Source organism: Coloeus monedula (assembly GCF_965178545.1).
Source record: "Coloeus monedula genome assembly, chromosome: 1".
Classification (NCBI taxonomy): domain Eukaryota; kingdom Metazoa; phylum Chordata; class Aves; order Passeriformes; family Corvidae; genus Coloeus; species Coloeus monedula.
Window position 1 is genome coordinate 26,940,027 of NC_138781.1, and position 20,931 is coordinate 26,960,957.

Below are 20,931 nucleotides of genomic sequence, written 5' to 3' on the forward strand. Positions count from 1 at the left end.
GAGTATAAAGATAGTTTTAATGGCCTTTTAGAAATTTCTGTATAGTATCCATTCTTTAAAATCAGGGATGTTTTTTGAATTTTAGATAGATGATGAACAGAATTGAGTAGAAGTGGAAACAGGGAGAGGGCAAATAGTACCGTTCCTTGTTACGTGACACAAAAACACATTTCCAAAGACAAATACTGTCTTAGCAAACTGTGCTTCCTAGAAAACTACCATAGTCCTTTGAACACCAAGGTTAGAGTGCAGACAAGATTTCCAGCTAGCAAAATGTAAGACATTGAAAGAAGCAGTGATGTTTTGAAGGAGAAAGACCTTACTTTTCAGCAAAGGAAATCTCCCTCACCTACACTAGAATTACTCAGTGAGCTTTGTTGCAGGAAAATCACATCAAACAATGATGCACTTTAAACTTATGCTAATTCTCTGATACAGAGAAAAGACTTTAAAATGCTTATTTATTCTCAATGCATGAGTTATTTTTCTTCAGGGACCAGTGTCCTAAACATCACAGTGATTAATTATTTCATTATCATGAATATCAACAGGGCCATTTTGAATTCTTACAGTTTTAAAACATTGTCTTCAGAGACCAGAAGAACTGGTCTACCTCCATTAGTTAAGAAGGAAAATTTTTATCTTTCACCATAATTTTCCTCTTTTTTATGTCTCTGTCATCTAAAATAGCTGAAATTAAATAATGCTGGTATCAATTTCAGTAGGGAAATATGAATCCAGAAAGTGAGTTTATAAGTAGTGGGAAAAACTGGTACAGAAAACTGTAGCACATCCCACTTTGAGTAATGACTTGTGAAAAATATGTTCAGTTACAGTTGAACATCAGCCAATTACAATTTAAGTCTCTTCATAGTACTGGCATCTTCTCTTCCTCATTGCATTCTTTCTACCTTGAAAGAAATTGTACGATTTGCTATTGCTTTCCTGAACTGCACAATTTTGCAGTAATGCAAAACCAAGCTCCAAGCCTACATTTTAGTTTAACTTACTGATAGCATTAAACTGGTGCTGGCACTGCTAAAATCTCCCCTTTAAATCAATTAAAAAAACCAGAGTGTGACTGCAGACCCATCCTGCAAGCCTGCAGGTAAGTATGTTAGTATGTCAATAACGTGTCTACACTGATTCATATAATGTCCCACTGTGTCTCAAAATACTGTACATCTGTGGCCAACAGAACTCATTTTGATTCCAATTTCTCCTAGACCTGTTCTCCTAGAGAGAACAGAGGGTGGCACACTGGTTGAAATTTTAGATTTTATGTGTGTTGGATGTGTTATGTATAACACTTTATGTACCTGTAAAAGTGATTTTTTCTGTCTGAGAGATTGTCTTCTGATAAAAAGATGCAATTTCAAAAGGATAAGATTTTATGTTTCTTTCCAAAATTTCTAAATCAAATAGTTCAGTCAAGAGCCTCCCTTAGTGTCCACACAGAAGTCAGGACCTATGAAGATCCACTGTGACACCCATGTCACAGGTTGCAGCTTCTCTGAATGAGTAAGGGAAATGATCAAGAACAAGAGTGGCCACTGACACAACAAAGAGCAAAAAACCCAACAAAAAGCAAACAACCCACGAAAAGAAACCGCAAAAAAGTCTCCTAAAAATATGGGATTATCTTTCCTTTGGAAGAAAGGAGAAACTTGTCTTCTTGTTTTTATCTTGTGAATAGTAAGGGAATATTTCCTCAACTTTGATGGAGACTGAAGCCTTTCTAATAGAATGATATTTCAAAAGGTGCACAGCCATCTCCTGGTTTACCAAGATTTATAGTTGACTGTATTTAATTCATACTTGGAAGTGGCAAGAGAAAAAAACACAAACAGTATGAATGGGCATGCAATCAGTGCTTAATATTGCCTGGACTCTGCTTTAAAGGAACCTTGAGCCTTACAGCTAGTTGCAATGAGTGGAATGGAGAGAGACAAACGTAAGGATAGGAAGATTTAGCAGGGTGTGGAATTTCAAGTAAGTAGGTAATCATAATCAAATAAATATTTATCTAAGAGTTCAAAATCTCAGGAGGTGGTTACTGTTTAAGAATTTGGCTTAACAGTGTCTTTGAAGAAGGACTGCTTTCCTGAACTGACTACATATATATATATAAGACCATGGCATTTTAATATTCTCTGAGATTGAAGGAAACACACAGGCTTATTTCAAGTTTTGAAGTGTTAGAAAAGTGTCTATGACCAACATGAGAAAACAGTTTCTTCATGCTTTTCTGTGTTCAAAACATATTCTAATGTAAAAATCCAATAATTTAATTTCAGTAACAAAATCACTGATGCGTGTTTATCTTTCTTTTACACACAGGGATTTGCTAAAAATCACCTTATGGAAAAGTAGTGTTCTGTGCTAAAATCCAAACTCAATGGAGCACTACACATAAAAGTTATTAAAATCAAATGGTTCCTTTAAACTTTAAATTCAAACTCAGAGCAGCAGCTAATCCAAAAGGAAATTAAGTGAAATGCCCCTCTGGGAAATGGTAAAACTAGTGCACTCGGGAAAAGAGTTAAATGATGAATCAAACTAAGAACAATGAAATTCCTTGGAAAATGCACATTTTTACAACACATACACATGCCTTTGTGCACATATCCAAACATTCAACACTCGAATTGCTTAATTACTGTAAAAAAATACAGTTCTAAAAATCATGTGAGCACCTTCTAGTCTCTTCTTTTTTATTGACTTGTCTAAATTCAAAGACAAATAGCTCTTTTAAACTTTTTGCTTATTGATATTTTCTTACTGTACAAAATATAAATGTCAAACCTTTAACAATCATATTACCAATATATAATTCTGATTTATGTTTTCTAACCCCAAGGTCAAGTGTTAGGAAAAATCTTCCTGCTTCTGACAACTTTTGTAGAACCCACACTCAATCAAAGCCACTTTGGTAATTTATATGACATGATGATTAGCCCATAGCTTCTCCATAAAATCTGAGAGCAAATCTAGTCTTCACAATGTCCAGTTTTGTTCTTGAAGAGCGACAAATAATAGGTAGATTTTGTTTAATAGGAATAACCCAATACAGGTAAGCACATATGGTGCTCTAAAGGGCTTGGTAGACTTCCTGGCCATCCATAGAAAGCACCCATTGTGTTTTCAGTAGCTATGAAAACTAGGCTATGTCCCAACAGGTTTTGGATACCTGGACATCTGGCTATACCTTCAGCTGGTGTGTGGATTTAGACAGCTATCAGCTACATACATCCCCCACCACACCTGATTCTTCACCAGAGAGCTTGTTTGTTTTTCTTAGGAAAATCAGATGCTCTAAAGAATTTCCTCACCATACAAACCATTTTCTCACTTACTGCTTTAGTCCAGCATAGGTGCAACAGCATTACTTTTACTTAAGATGTTGCTGTTCAGTATGAATGGGCACCTCTCTAAATGCAAGCTTCACTCCAGAAACACAGAGTTGCAATCATATATGTTTTTGCTCTTTCAAAGCTTGATATTTAATAAATTAATCTAGGGTTTTTTTTCATTAAGAAATCATATATTCATTGTCCTAAAACAGATTTTACTTTCTGTATGATCTTTTTATATAAAGATATTGTGCTAGAAATTTTGCCAATGAGTAAAGGAAGTGGGTAAATTTAAAGATTCATTTCCTCTTTAAGGGAACTCGTCAAATACTAGTACTTGTAAAGTCCTGCAAAGTACATCTAATGCATCCAATAAAATCAGATCTCTACAATATGTTATTGAGTACTTAGTGCTTAAACCAGAAGTTCTACCTCTTATTAGTCATCTTTATGCTCAGACTGCATAAGCTAAATTGATTGCTTAAGGATCCACAAATACCATAATCACAAATTTTATGGTTTTATGTAGGATATTAGGAAAAAATTGCCTCATTGTCTTCAATGTGAAACAAGATTACTTTTCCCTAAGCAATGCAGTAGAAGGTACATAAAATCAAATATGTGAAATCATTGGTTCCCTAATGCCACTGTTCTCAGTAGAGATAATTGCTTCATTCAGTTCATAAATTCTCTTGCTTGTTTGCATTTGTAGCTCTCCCACAGAACCTCACTCCACTGATCTAATGTTAGATGTTGGTTCAGCTCTGTTATCTCTGATTGAAATACAGTAAATTGACAGCAGTAAAAGATGGATCCAATATCATTATTACTGGCTTTTGCACAGAGATCAATGGAGATCCAACAGGATTTCAGTAATTTATTTGCTCTCTGGTAATTTCTTAATACTCTCTCACCCTTTCAGAGAGCTTGTCTGATTTCTCATTATGTCATAAATGAAATGCCCTGTTTTCCTATGTATATATATTTATTTCTTCTCAAGAGACAGAAGATATTAATTCTGAGGGGAGCTCTGGATAAAAATTGGAAGAATCAGTCATTTCTTCTTATTATTTTATTATATTATGGTTTATATATATGATTATGGCTCAAATATGATTATATATTTGAGAAGCCCCAACCATATAACTGATACAATGGTAGAATTAACAGAAAGAACTTGGAACATTTTGCAAATAAGAATTATGATTACTACCCATTTGTCTAACAGGTATTTAATCATGTTTTGGGGTGACTTTAAGATGTGTATCCCCTATCGCCACCCTATGCCCATACATGATTCCTGTGCCTTTCTGCGTCTTTAAAACTGTGTGCGAGAGAAAGAAAAAAAAAAGCCAGATGAACTTTTCAAAGCAGTTTGTGCTCCAAGGTCACTCTATCTCTCTGTGCACTTCTGTGGCAGCAAGAGTGAAGGAAGCACCCTTTGCTGCTTTTCAGCCAACTTTCAGCTCTATTTCTCCGGAGAGAGACAGAGTCAAACTTTTTTTCTCCCTGAGGTTTTGGCTTTTATTTCTTCTCTTCTGGAACTGTTCAGAACTTTCCACCGAGGCCCAGAGGGGGCCCAGGCCGACCCAGCTCTGAAGAAGCGAGAGAGAGAGAGACCACACCTAAAGAAAGGACTCTAAATAATCTTACCAGGTTCTCCCCACAGGGAGAGGTTGTATTATTTAGCATTATTCTTTTCCCATTGTACATTGTGTCTGTTAAATAAATAGTTTTTTTCCCTTTCACTTTCCTCCGAGGAAAATTCTTTCCGAACCTGGTGGGGGAGGGGGGACTGAAACCTGCCTTCTATCAGAGGACATTCATTTTGGACATTCCTCTGAATTTTGTCTCAAACCAGGACAAATCATTGCCTGCTCCAGCAACAGGACTAACTCTTACTTTGTAATCAGTCAACTATATATATTTATTTTTTAACTTCAGAATGATCAATAATTTATACTTTGAACTAGTTTTTCTTTGGCTTACAAGTAACAAAAAATATCTATTAGCTACTCAGAATTTTGGAGGCCATTTATAAGCTCAGTTGTATTCCTTCTTCGCTGCTGCTGTAATTTTCATGCCCATAGAAGAATTTATATATTAGTAAAGGACTTACTTGCTTTCACTAAGCCTTGTATTTGTGAACTTTTCAGAAGCTTGACAAAAAATCCCATTTGCCTTTTTGTGATCAAGCTGTCATCAAAATAATGTTTATTACTAATTTATTTTTTTATTTATTAAATCAACTGTTTACAGCTAATGCTATCATCCATATATCAAAACCACTTATTTAGCTACAACAATGAAACTCCTCAGGAATCTCCTTTTATGCTGGGGTTTTATCGGTTTCAGTAAACTTCACCTTTTTTTCACTGTTTTAGAACACACATATATCAAATTTTTGACCTTTGAGATCTGTCTACATTGGAAAAACACTTTAAATTTCTCTGCGTCACAGAGAACTGCTCAGACCATTTGATTCACAATGGAATAAAATGGTCATAGTAGTTCCTCTTTGATCTTTTGATCTTCTTGATATCTTTTCTGGGAAAAGTAGAAAGTTTTAGGAACATGAATAGAATACAACTTGAAATATAAGTGTTTAGTTTTCACATCTCTCTTCTAAATAAATTACATTTGGAGGTCTTTCTTGATGGTAAGAAGGATTCAAAATCAATAAAACCTGTTCAGCCAAGTTCTGCAGTCTAAAGAAGAGTTGTCTTTATCACAATAAACAGCAATGTAGCACCTTATTATTTTATAATGCCTGTTAGGTTTCTTTAAATTATTATGTCTTCTGATTTGTTTTCTTCTCCCAAGTTATTAATTTTATGTCAGTTGAACAATTATGCAATTTCATATTTGTAGATTTTAGAGTTTCAGTGATGCTGTTATCCCTGTATCACTTTCCGTAATTTCATTTATATTAATTCAATATAGTTGTTCTTACTTTTCTTCATTTCCTGTTTGATAAATGGTGATATTCAACCAAACTGCAGGGGTCATCATTCACAGGCATAGGTTTTGAGAAGGGCTTCATCAAAGTCAAGTATCTAGTCCGATGTATCAAAAGTGAAAGCATTCGTGATTTTTCTTGTAAGTTTTCTTTTTGCTTCTCTATGACACAAATTAGCCTGCCCGATGGAAGCGCAAGAAGCAGCACTTCCCTAAACAGTGCTATTTCACCAAGCTTGCAATGAGCCATCCAGTTTTCTTTGAAGAATGACGTCTACAAATCTGGCTGCTTTTCTAGACAAAATGTTCCTTGCATTACTCAAGAATCTTCCCTAATTTGAAAAAAGACAAATGTTGAATTTGTGGATTGATTTCCAACAGAAGCCTTTTATATTTTTGCTGTTTAAATTGAAATGTTTTTTTGCTAATATTAATTTGAATCCAATGTTTCTCTTAATCAAGTTCAAACAAGATAAGAAAAAAAGCCCTCAACTCTAGAAAAACTGAATGAGATATGCTAATTTGGATGAAACACAAATACCATATTTCATTTAAACTGTTGTGGTTTTCTTCTTACTCAGAATATCTTGGAGTTTGTTTTGGTCTGATTTTGTGTGTGTTTGTGTGCATTGGGGGAGCGTGTTTTTTGGAGGGTTTTTTCCCAATTAAAGAAAATAATATTGCCTGGTTTTGTTTTATATTTTCAATAATTATGGAACTAATGCCCTAATTATTTAAACATCTCTATATGGGTTTCTTTACTTAAATTTAGATTATTGGTATGTGGAATGAAACTGAAAGTTCTGACATAAAGTGCTTCTACTATTTTGCAGCTTAGAGGATGATTTTTCACTTGATGGATATTCGTCCAACATTCATCACAGACCACTTTTTTGTTTTTCATCAACCCTTATGTGACCCCATACACTAAAGATTCTTCAGTTTTCTGTATCTATCATTCTTCCTTTGATTTTGATATATATTTCCATTTCTTTTCTCTGATTTAAATTAGACTGAGTTTAAAAACTTGCAAAACAAATATCCAAAATAGATTTTTGGAAAAGAAACAAAAAAAAAACCCCTAGAATTTTTAATAATTCAAACTGTAATAGAGACTGGTAATCTCATGGAATCTCTTTTCTGGAAAAGGTACAGGAGGTTTTATTAAATTCCTCTGAGAGTGGTGGTGACATGCAGTCAAGAAATAAGAGTATCTCCATTAGGGGCAGCTCCTTTTAAAATTGAGTGTGGTAGGTAACTGAATGTAGTCCAGGTTTTCTTTCTTTACAGCACCATCTTCAGAGTAATATATCATCTCAGCACCTTGTGATGATGTATTACTCAGATACATCATCAGCCTGAACAGTGTTTCAAATGATTTATAGACGTGGTAAATCTTTAAAGTGAGGCACACCAATGTATTATTCAAAGATGGCACCATATGGGTAAGAAGGCTTAAAATGCACAGTCAACACAATAACAGAACACAGCATAAAGAACAAACAAATTCATACCATGTGGAAGGCAACTGTCCTGAGCTTGCAAACGAAGGTTAATACCAAATGAGCTGCAACAATGATACAGGCTTCTTCTCCTCTTCTCTCATGAATCATGACAGGACAAGTGGAAATGGCCTCAAGCCAGGATAGGTTTGGGTTGGACATCAGGAGGAAGTTTTTCACTGTAAGGGTGGTTAAGTGTTGGAAATCACCATCCCTGGAAGTGTCAAAAAATGACTGGACATGGCACTTGGTGTTATGGTTTAGTTGACAATGGTGGCGTTTGCTCGGAAGTTGAACCTTAATGATTCTATGAATCTGAACACCACTGGATAATGGATCTCTACAGGAAATACTTTGAAATAAGAGAGATACATATGAGAAGTCTCCCAAATGGAATAATGGGCAATGGGATCCCGATACTTATCCTTACTAAAATTTGTGTAGGGAGATGTGCACTTATCTCAATGCAACACATCTTAAAAACCCACCTTCAACACAAGGAAAGAGGGAATATGTTTGTGCTTGTGCACAGGTGTAGGTGGGTAGAAGTGTGTGAGGAGTGCAGTAATGAGCTGTGTTCTGTTGATTTCGATCATAGTTCTGGGTCATTCTTTTAAATGGAAGCAGAATCAGCACACTAAAAATTTTCTCACCTCTGCTTGTGGTTACATGAACAGGCCAAAGCCTTTCAGCACTTAGCACAATATACGAGTCTGCAAAGAATCTTGTCCATAAAACTTGACTGTAGCTGGAAAAACTAGAAGTAACTTTAATAAGACATTTTACAGCTTTTTATTTCTTGCTATTGTAAATTACTTCCTACCCTACAACAGGCAGACAATACAGATCTAGTTCTCTTACAAAAAATGCTATCAAAGAAAGAAAAATGAGGAAGCTTGGTATGACTAACACTGACATTTTAGTTACACTTGAATGTAGCAGTTTCTCTATACACAGCTATGCCCTATTAGGTATTTCATAGCTTCTCTCCTTCACTATCCATCTATATTCTGTGGAAATATTTATTTCCACAGAGTATGTGAGCAGGCCTATTTCCTTCCAATCCTCCAGTTTGACCTTGAAATTTGCTTTCAAGTGATTTGTTGCATCTTTAACAATGGTCCAGCACTGTGTAAAGGTGGTAGAAAATAGCAAGCCAACTCTTCGTGCACATGTATCTTAAACTTCACGGGTGCTTGCACTCATGCAATATTTCTGCAACAAAGACAATCATTAAAAGCAAAGAGAATTGACTTCAAATGTTTTCAATGCCAAAAAGCCCACTGGACTAGGTCAAAAGTTGATGGGAAAGAAACTTCTAGTTCATCAAAAGATAATCACAAAACTAACTTTCCTTCAGTCATCCAGTGGTAGGGCTCCACATTTTTAACACACAAACACAGCAAAAGAAAACCAGTAGTTTGTTTGGGTTTTTTTTTTTTATCTTTAGGTTTTGAGAAGAGAAGGTGCCTTTTTAGTTTTTATTATATTTGGGAAATATGTGAATTTTCTCAGTTTATCTTCTCTTTTGTCCTCTCTCTGATGGCACCTTTTAAAATCGATTGATTAGTGATATTGTGTAACTCCATTTAAAAAAAATTTGCTTGTCCAAGTATGTGCATTTTGTGTAAAGGAGGTCTAAATACATCTTCAACACACCAGAATCTTTGAGCATGTGCTGCATCATATATGAATATGAATATCTGCCTAGGAAATTTGGGAAAGAGATAAAGGAATCTTAATAAATGTATTTGGTAGGTCAAATCCATGGTTGCAAGATGAGGTTTTGCAGATGGATTCTCAGATTAAAAGGAGGAAAAAGTAGAAAAAGAGCTGGATAATATGGATTTCAAATGCCTTATATATCACCTGAACAAACAGTGAGTGCAAAAGTCTTCTAACATAATAAAAAATTCCCATTCAAAGTTTAACTGTCCCAGGTTTCCAATTTCAAAAAGCCAGATATTTAGCATTTGTTGAAATTCGTGATTTCTTTCAGGAAAGACATTTTTTCCCATGAGGCCTGTTTTATGAAGCTACTCTAATTTCTGGTGATATTTCTTATCTCACCCTCAAACTCCCAGTTAATTTAAAGTTCCATCATTTATCTTTCTGAGATAACATCCAAAGCCTTTTAAGCACCCCTTAGCATGACTAATGTATAGATATCAAATATGTTACTGTAGGAAAATGTGGCTCATATTTAATTATATAGAGCTAATTATTGTAAGAAAAAAAAATAGCTTTCTATTGAACCTTTTACTAATAACATATAGGACATATGGAAACACAGAAATCTTACAGGAAATAATTGAAGCACATATATTTTGTCTCCTGAACATGAACAACTCTATTAAGAGTCCTATTTTAGTGTAGAAAGAAAAGTGAAATAAAGACATATCCTGATATCAATCCATAATTTTCCTATTTTGTTTTAGTTCAGATTAAATTATTTGATTCTTCTAGTCACAAAACAGCAGGAATAACCTGATTTTCTTAAAATCTAATGCTTTTATTTACTTTGCAATAGTAGCACCTTTCAGGACCATTACATTGATAGTGTGTCATTATATAACTAAAAATACCTTAAACTATATTGGTCTCTGACCAGTAATTGCTTTTTTCTGGGGTTGCTCACATTCTGATTTACAAAACCTGGCTTCTTATAAACGCTGAGACTCTAAAAAATCTATAGGCATATAGATATGTGTTTATATATAAGTGGAACTTTAATCTCAAAGTCTATCATGTTCATATACCTTTGACAGACCTAATGGAAAGAAAAGTATTGTATTTCTGCATCAGAAGATTCCCTGTCTTCTGCAGATTCTCAGAGATAAAGGTGACCTCATATTACTTATATAAACTTTTAGAGGGGATTCTGAAAATATCACTATATTTTTAATTGGTTTATTTAGTTTAATTTTTTTATAGCAGTAATAGATTATACTGGTGCATAGAAACTCTGATCTACTGAAGATTAAGAGCCAAGAATGTAGAAGATGAAAATCAGAAAAAGTAGTTGAGACAAATTTGAAAAAAAAGTCAGAAGTCAAAATTGTGAAGTACAAGGAAGAAAAAGAGTTGCATTTAGCAAATGACAGAATTGTCATGAGAAGAATCACTTTATAAGATGCCTAATTGTTGGAGGAAAACTGCAGGTAGAACTTATCCTTTCTTGAACCAGGAGAACAGAAATGTCAGATGCTTTCCTGCTTAGGTTCCCTGAAATGGAAAGAGATCATTCGTTAATAAAAACATCAGAGACATGGAACCTTAGCTTAGAATAAATTGCTATATGTTTGATGATTTCAGATTTCTCATATTCTAAGAAACTTGAGCTGAGGTGTTTAGACGGCTCTCAGGGCATTTGACAATTATTTCATAGATTCATAGAATATCTCAAGTTGAAAGGGACCTATTAATTTTCTCCGTTTCCAACTTAGTCCTTGCACGTTGGGTGCCAATTGTTAATTTTCTCTTTTATTGTTTCTTTTCTTCTTTGCCTTTGTTTTGTGAGTTCTTTTACTCAGAGTTCAAATTAAAATACAGGAGACCGGGAGTTTATCTTCGGACTGATATGTTTATTATATCTTATCTGTAATACAGCTGCACAGAGTGTGCCTCCCAGTTAACAAGGTGAAAATGGTCATGAGTTCTAACTTCCAAGGCCTTTTAAGGTCCAAATTACCCAGCTATGGAATGCCAACTAATTTGTTTCTACTTATAATCCAATAACTAACTATTCATGATCTGCACTGTGGGTTTTTTGACCCAGTACCAGAACACCCAGATTTGTGAAGAAGAAGGAAAAAAGAAGAGCTAATCCACACCCGAAATCCTCCATATTGTTACATATATCCCATAAACCTAATTTTTCTGCATCTCTACATATTCCACCCAGTGATATAACTTTTAATTCGACAGCAACAACATCAGTATTATCACACAATTTGGGAAGCCTTTCCCCAGGCTTCAGGTCAAATGCAGTGTGCTTCTGAGGATCACTGTCTGTCAGCACTGAAAGGCTGAAATTCTCAGAACTCAGGGTTCCAGTAGGGACCCATAAGAATCACCAAATCCAACTCTCAGCTCCTTGCAGGACTACCTGAAACTAAACACTCCTTGTTTAGACTTGCCCTTGGGACTTTTCACCACCTTGGTTACCATCCAGCCTCTTGTCCCCTCGTTGGTATATATAACCCATATTACCAGGTCTGAGTTGGAGAATCCAGCACTTGCTGTTGTTAAATTTCAAAACACTAGTGGCATACAACTGGCACTATTACAGTTTGAGAAACAGTCTAACATTGAGTCTGTTGTTAAAGAGAATAAAAATGGTTATAATAAAATTCCTAAAAGGGAATTTTAGACTAAAACAGCCTAAGAGTAACTCTTTCAAAATAAATGGCTGACTTTCTCATGGCACAATTTGCTATGAATATAAAGGGAACAGAAGATTCGAGTAACAGCCAATGTGGAATCTTCAGTAAGAAGTCATATTGACTAAATTGGACTAATTTTTATTTCCAATAAGAATCATGAAGCAGTTGTTATATTTCTTGATTTGAGTAAGAGCTAGTTTACTTAGAAGGCACTATTTTTATGGCATTCTTATAGCTAAGTGGACAAGACAGCCTAGATGAAACTTTACTTGGATAGGGAAAAACATGTTGGGAAAAGTACTCACAGAGTAAAAGATGCTTTGGAAGATGCCTCTGAAAGAATCACTCAGGAGGTTTCTGCAAGGGTATGTCTGTGTTTGATGTTATTCGATGGTTACATCTATAGTGTGTGCACATTGCCTCATTACTATCACCATGAGAAGACAGCATTAAGCTGGAAGAAATATCATGTTTGAGTACACGATTGGATTTAGAATTTTACAAAAAATAAGATGAACCTGAACATAACGAGTAAGAAATTCTGTTAGCGAAATATAACCTGGCTAAACATTTTGATTGCAGGATGCAGAGATAAGAAATCACAGGCAGGGCAGAGCAGAGCACGAGTGAAACCATCACAGAGTTCTGTGAGAGGGCAGACATTACATTGTGAGACATAAAGGTATTTGTCACTCTCTATGAGCACAGTTTTCACATTTGGGTTTAGAAGTCCAGGGTTCCAAGCCCCTAGACTGAAAGCAAGAACTGATGTTATTTGCCTGCATACAGAATAATTTATGATGAACAATATCCCACTTACTGCAAATATAAAGCTGATTTGCAGATAAACAATCTCACGAGTACTGTCTATCAAGTACAAGCTGCAGCCATGGTCTTCTGAACTCTGACAGCAGCTTATTCTTTAAGACACAGAAAGGAATCCTTGAACTGTAAGGGCTCAGCTGGAGTACTTACATTCAAATTCTGGCAGTAAGTTTCGTAATCATTTGAAAAGAAAAAAAAGAGTTAGTGGAGGAATAGAAATATTGAAAATGTCAGAAAGAATCATGTAAAAGGAAAATGATAGGGGCTTGGAGTTTATTCAAGAGAGAACAACACTGACAAGAGTCTTAAGTGATTTTTGCAAAGACATTGTCTACTATGCATAGAACAAGACTTAATGGGCTTAAATGTTATCAAGGGAGATTTAAGTTATACATTTAAAAAAAATGCTAATGGGGAGAACAGATAAGCAGTAAAATAGGTTGCCTAGGGAGATTTTAGAATCTCTATCATTACCCAAATAATTATTGGCAATAACTTAAATATGGTTGGTCCTACCCTGCGGCAAGTTAACAGATGAAATGCTCTCTCCAGGTCCCATCTCATATTTTCTGTGAGTCTGTGCTTCTCTCTACATCCCACAATACATACATTGCTCATTGTATGTCTGTCATACCATCCTTGAATTTCTATCCTGCTCCCAGCTTTATTTATCCTTTTTACACTGCAAGGCTTATCAGAAAGTTTCAATCCATTAATAATAATAAAAAAGAAGTATAAAATAAGGCAAAAAAGAAAAGGATAAAGAACAGCACAGTCTTTCAAGAAGGACAAACCACAAGTACTTCCATAGGTTATCTCTACAAATCTCTGGATTCTTTACAAGAATTAATTTTATTTTCAGGAAAAAAATGAAATAATATTATTACTTACTACTGTTTGTAGAGTGTAAAGACTGAGACATTTGCAATACATAGAATTTTTTTCTTATTTACAAATTAAATATATCAAAACCTACAGGGAAGAGCACATGGTTGGAGCACTGATTTTCTGTAGTTCTTTGTTAACTGTTACTGTGCAGGGTGCATTATATTTATGCAACTTCAAGAAGACCAATTCTACCCAAATTCTCTTTCAAGAGCTTTAGCGAACTGTATTCTTCATATTTCCTGAGTTTATTGCATTTTTTGTGTGATATTTCCTAATGTGGTAGTGAATCCAGGCATGATATTTTCTATTGCTCATGCATAAAACCAAAGTACTGATAAAAGAAATAAAAAAAAAATCCCACTTTTAAAATTAGCATTTTTAAAAAAGGTATTATTTTTGTCAACATATATAATTCGTGTATGCCTCGTTATTAAAGAGATCACAGGAGCCATCATTTTGGTGCAGCCATCATTTTGGTTTTCTACACACTGACAGTTCTTCCCCCCTCATTTTAAAAAATGAAATATTTTAAAATATATTCATCAAAATTTTATTGAAAAGATAAGAAAATAGCTCATGCATTCAAACTGTTTCTATATAGAAGACAGAAGATATCCTGTATAATAAGAAAAACATACGTTTTTTAAGACAAAATAGAAAATAATGTGCATTAAAACTGCATATTCCCTTTGTTTTAAAATATTCTTTTCTAGAGACTTCTCTTTGAAAGGCATTTTGACTGTATATGGCTTTGTTAACACATACATTAATGATAAAAAAATTTTTTTTTGTTTATGTTTTTGGATTTTTTGATCTAGTAAGATTGAGTTTTGCCGAAAACTTCATCAATATCAAGATTTCACAGCATGTAAGAGGTTTGTAACATTTTTTGTAATATTTGTAAGAAGTTTGTAACACTGGCTAATGACTCTTCATCTCGAATGTTCACACCAAGAGACAAAGGTTTGAGGTATGAATTTGATGAACATTTTTTTAGAAGATGCTTTGAAACTTTACAGAAGCTTAGGGAGAATTCAGACCGAATTTGATTAATGAGGGGGAACCAAGATGGGGAAGGAAAAATGTCCCATTTAAACATTTTCTAATGTTTCAATTTTTCAATTTAAATTTTTATTTTTGATTTGAAGACTTCATCTTAAACTTGAAGATATTTTTTAAATGCAAGAAGGCAGAAAGACTTCTATTAGTACCCAGCAAAAATTTGACAAATAGAATATAATGGAATATAAGTAAGATATAATTATACTGCATACTCTTTTCCTGAACATTAGTTTTACTCTCTACTTCAATCATGCTTTTGGGGTGGCCATAACGATTTTTAAGAAGAAAAGGTGAGAAGATGAAGCCCTATATTAAAACTTCAAATGTTTTAGAGCCACATAATGACACACCACATTTGCTTCTGGTCTTTTCCAGATTGGGATATTGTACTCAGATAGGTAGATGAAATAATAAAGAGAATAGACAGCTTCACTGAAATGTGAGAGAACATGCAGGTTAGAGGGATATCTGCCTTTAGAGTTATTGATGGAGACGGAGTTTTTATAAATTAGGCCTATTCATTTATTATAAAAGTTATGGTGTACTGAAAGATTACTGAGATTACAAACATGGCCCATAAGGCAAATAAGAAAGTCTTTTAAATTCTGTAATAATTTACTGTAAGTATTAATATATTATTTTGAAAAGATTAATCCTAAAATTAAGAATGCTTTAATGTACTTGTCACTTTGACACATTTTCTGCCAGATTATTATTTAAATTTTGCTTTTTTCCATAACCTCAGTAAGATTTTTATTCTATTGTGAAAAACTGTAAATTCTAGCCATGAGTAACTTCTTCTAGCAGAGACCTATCTAATTTGTCTGTAAAGTCCCATGAATATCCTTCATGTTAATGGAAACATAAATATTCCTCATAAGAAATAACTGAACAAACTCAGGACCTGATGTAAAGGAAACTGTAAATGGTTGGATAGAAAAATGATTGCATGAGCAAAGGCCTATATCTGAAAGGAAAAAAGTAAGGGGACAGTTTCATGAACCTGAAATTAACATCAAATACTAGCACTGAAGAGGTAAACATTGCAGGAGACATTGATAGGTTGAATTTTTGGGAAGCTGGGAAATACTTCCAGACCTGCACTGACCAGACATCCTCTTTTATTTTTCGCATGTATAGTTCCCAGAAACTGCTCCTCCACCCAGTTTATAGCTGAATGGATTCCTATTCCCTTACACTGAACATAAAAAGTTTTTCTATTCATAGACAGTTTTATGCATAAATAAATCTGAGCGTATCTTTTCTTTAATTCCAGATTTGTCTCAGTACCCTAGATATGACTCTATGAATCAGTAGTATTCTTCTGCACACCTTTCTTAAAAAAGATTAGTCTCCAATGACTCATTCCACTTTGAAATGTAATCACCATGATAGGGATTATGGGGGTTCTTTGCAAGAGAAAATTATTCTCTCTGGTCTACTTTGGTAGTTCAACCATTTAAGTTCGATGGTCTTAAAAAGATGATTCTGTGGTCAAGACAGAGACATGGTCCAAGGACTTGCCACCTTGGGCAACATTTTATTTTATTTTTTTTTTCATATTAGATGCCATAATAGTTTTCCTAATATGGGGTACAGAGATGATAGAAAGACATCACTGTAACCTCCAAAACTGCTGCTTTGGGGTCCTTGGAGAGGAAAGAAAAATTTTTACGTATATTTTTTCATCATTTCTGGACCTATGTACACATGTCTCAAGATATGCAATCATATTTGAGTTTAAAAATCCATCAATATGCTCTTTCCTTGAAATAAACTTTACTCAACAGAGGAATTTTGTTTTCCTAACAGAAAGGTTACTCTCACAGTTTACCTGACTTGGTTTCTGAAAATTCGTTCCCTCTCTTTCCTCACTGAATAGTGTTTCTTTCTCTCTGACCTGCTTCTTTCACTCAAGCATAGACTGATTTTTTAGTAATGTGCCACAAAAAACTCATTAGCACTGAAGAGTGAGAGTTTTCATTTTATGGTCCCATATTATGGCACACTTTTCCCATTCCCATCTGCTCACCTAAATTTTCTGATAAATTAATGCCTCTGCCAGAGAGAAGTTATTTACCTGATCTTTTGGTTAAGTAATTGTTGCCTCACTAAAGAGTTCACACTGTTTTCTCTCACAAACAGTATTTCTCAGGAAGTCTGGGTTGCTATTAATTACAGGAGTACTTCCAGGTGTCTATGGAAACTTAAGCTCTGTTTAGAAAACAGCAACTGTTTTATATACCCTGTAAGAAGTTCTCTCTATGGAGCTTGAAAGCAGCTTCTGTACAAGATGTTTTATCTCTTAGCCTTGGTAATGTTCAGCTATCACTTTTCAGCAAGATAACCATTTGGAAAAGCTCCTTCTTTTTTGAAATGACCTAGAAAACATCACAATGCACAGCACAGGAAAATGTGCATTTAAAAGCTTGTAGTATTTTTTTCTTTCAGGATAGAGAACAACTAGCAAGGAGAAACTGGATTACAAAGACAGCCTGTGATTCATATAAGGTACTAAGCAGCACTAAGGACTATGGCATTTGTAGCACAAATCCTGGACTCTCAGAAGTTACATGAAAAATGTAACACTTCTCATAGCAGTGTGCTGTGATCACATCTTTCAGAACTCTTTTGTCTACCATCAATGAAATCCTGGAAACAGAGAACTTGAAGAAATATTCTGTCCTACTCCTGGATTAACCATTTATGAGTTTATTTAGGTGGAGAGCTTTTTCTTCTCTTTTAAGTAATCCTTTCATTCATAATGCTAACCTGCTAAACACTCCCCAAAAGCTTATTCACTACTGTCCCAGAAGTCTAACAGAATTAGTAAGGTAAAATTGAATCTCAGAGGTGGGAATTCAGGCTGCATCAACTTTTGACTGGAATATGTTAACCTTTTGTGCTTCTGATGAGAAAGAATAAAAATATATTGGTAGCCAATTAAACTCTAAAAATACCAGATTAAAGGTTAAATATTAGTGTTTTCAAAATTAGTCCAAAAGATTCACACCTAAGCAGTGAACTGAAAATCAGGAAAGCATTACAGATTCACTTTGTGTAAACTCTAGCAACATTCTGTGTCTGCGGATTAATGAATGTTTAACCAAGATAAGTTACAGTGACTCTCTTATGTAAGTCAAAATGACAGTCAGATTTCTACCAAATTAATTCATTATGATCAGTGAATGAATAGCTAATGAATTTGGTATTGAGGATGCCTTAAATTGATAGTAAATCCATAGGGAAATATCCAAGTAGAGTCTTGTAAAGATTTTACTCAAAATGCAAATCAAATAAAAAAGACTAAGCAGGCTAAGCAGACTAAATGCATTGTCAGTTCCTTGAGAGGCAGGGCTAGATATAAGAAAAGGAAGAGGAGAGTCTTTGGAATTCTTTGATACATAAACAACAGAATACAATAACCTTTCTTTATGAGAAGTGAAATGGGAAAGAAAGTGAGCAGCTAATCCGTTTGATTACAAGATATGAAGAAGTATCAAATCAGTTGTAAGCCTTGGCTTTAGTAAAGATTAAATATAAGTAGAAGATCTGTGACCTGGCTCTCAAAGGTCAGAGTTTAACAGTGGAAATCTGGCAAGATTATGCATTAAGGAGCTCAAAAACTGTGTTTGTTCAGGTTGGTTGACAGAGATGAAGGTGAAGAATTCAATTTCTTTCTTCAGTAGTGGTGTCAGGACTAAAAATCAGGACTTCCCTTGAAAATGAGACTATAACAAACCATTTAGGCCAACCATTCACATCTGTCAGTCTATGATAAGGAATTTCCTGAAGTGGCAAATTAACAAGCAGCTTTGATAGGCTCACTCAAGAAAAGAATGAACAGACTAAACTCACACTAAATGCCTAAGACAAAGGGAAAATATCTTCTCCAGATACTAAAAACAGAAAAAACCCATAAAATTTGCATTTTTGGTGACCTTGCCCAACCACACACAATGGAAAAGCCTGAAAACAAGTCATTAAGCCTTCCATTCCTGTCTGTGCATCAACTTTACAAGATCATGATTAGATCTTCTTCCAGTGAAAATTGCTAATATATCAGTACTGACCAAACCAATTCAGGGCTCAGTGGAAACAATGGTGATGAAAGTCTTTACACCCCAAAACTAGTGATTATTTAGAAGTAAAAACAAAATGCTATGTCTTGTTAAATTTATCTTCTTTCAAGTTTAGAATCCAAAAATTATGTTTAAAGAAAAATAAACACAACATACAGAAAAAACATATTAATGTTTCTCAAAATCAGACCGTGATTTTCCAGTGCACAGATATAAGAATTTTTACCAATCCAGAATTGTTTGAAATCTCATCTTGAGGAATACTTTTAGTATTTGCTTTCTTTCTTTTTTTTCCTTAGGAACATAGGATTTAAAAGAACCTCATAAATAGTAGTCACTTCATCATATGTGACAAATGCTCCCCAGTAAAACTAGAGAGATTGTTTTTTCCCATTTTTTCAGATTCTGGCAGAATTAGAATATCATTGCTTTGTTCTAAACCTTCTCTTAACTCTTTGGCTAAAGTTTATTCAATATTTATTTGTATCCAGATGCTATTGCACCTGCACCATTATCAGACCATACCTCTGGGGAAACAAAAAAAAGAGCAGGGTTACAAAGAAAAAAATTGTATTCAGTATTTTAAAACATATTTAGAATAAAGATAACATATTCTGGAGATGCTGATCAATTAGGAAAGGTAAAAGGACCATATGAAGACCTGAAAGAAAATCTTAAGAAAGAGAAGGTGCCCCTAATGTTTAGCTAAGTGACATTGAATGGTGAAATTTACAATCATCTGCTTTTCACAAGCAAGTTGGTTGTTTTTTAAGTTTCAATTTATTCTTTCTTTTATTAAAGCAAATAATTACATCTTCCACCATAACTTTCCATGTATCCACAAGCAAGTCTCACAACATTTTTCGTTTTCTGCCTGAGAAGCTCAAACAATAATGTGGGACCCAACAACACAGCTCATCCATTGCAGGAGTCTCAGATGACCGTGCTGATGGTTGTGGCATTTCTTGGACTGAAATTCATTACATTGTCACAACAGTTCAATAAATCAAAAGAAACATGTATACCCCAAAGGGTAGAGAGGTTCTTTTGAATACTGTTCCAACTATGCTCTCTGCATTAGAGCCAGAGGTCAAGTTTTCCTCCCCCTCCCCCAGACTCAAATGGTAAAATGTGCCATTTGAAATGAGGAATGAAAAGCTACAAGCTGTGAGAATGCAGCAAGACACCATACAAATAGACTTAGAGGGCACAGGGAAAAGTACTTAACGATACTTTAGCGCTGGAAAATCTCCAGCTGAAAATAGAGGCAACTTTGTGATTCACTACATAAAACACAAAGTCCACCAGTGTCCCTGGACTTTACAATGGATCCAGATGCATGGAAATCCACAGAAAACATTTCCTGGAAACCATTTTTCAAGTTTGCTATCTTGTGTCATGCTTCTTCTATAAGGAAACTCAGAGCTGTTAAGAAGCCAAAAATGCCAAGTGTATTTAGATCTTTAAGGACTAGGGTATGCTTGGACTGAAATGATAGATTCCTCTCTGCATTTCAAATCTCCAGAAAAGCTTTAATCCAAAACATAAATAAAGGAAAGTAAGCAGTAGTTAATACACCTGGGGGAAAAACCAAAACATCCTTCTGAAGTAGTTGAATGAAGTATGTAGAATGTAATATATTTTGATCATATTCATTTCAAGAGCTGAAACTTTGAGTCTCTTTTTGGCACAAAATCTAAAATATCTAATACCAGTTAAACACACCAGAATATTCCATCAGCTTGGCACAGATAAGAACACGTATAATGCGGAGAATACTTGGGATGTTGGCTCATGGGAATTGTAAAAAGATTTTGCAGATTCAGCCAAGAAAGAGCTCTCAGAGGCTTTAGCTGCCTAAGTATAGTAATCATCT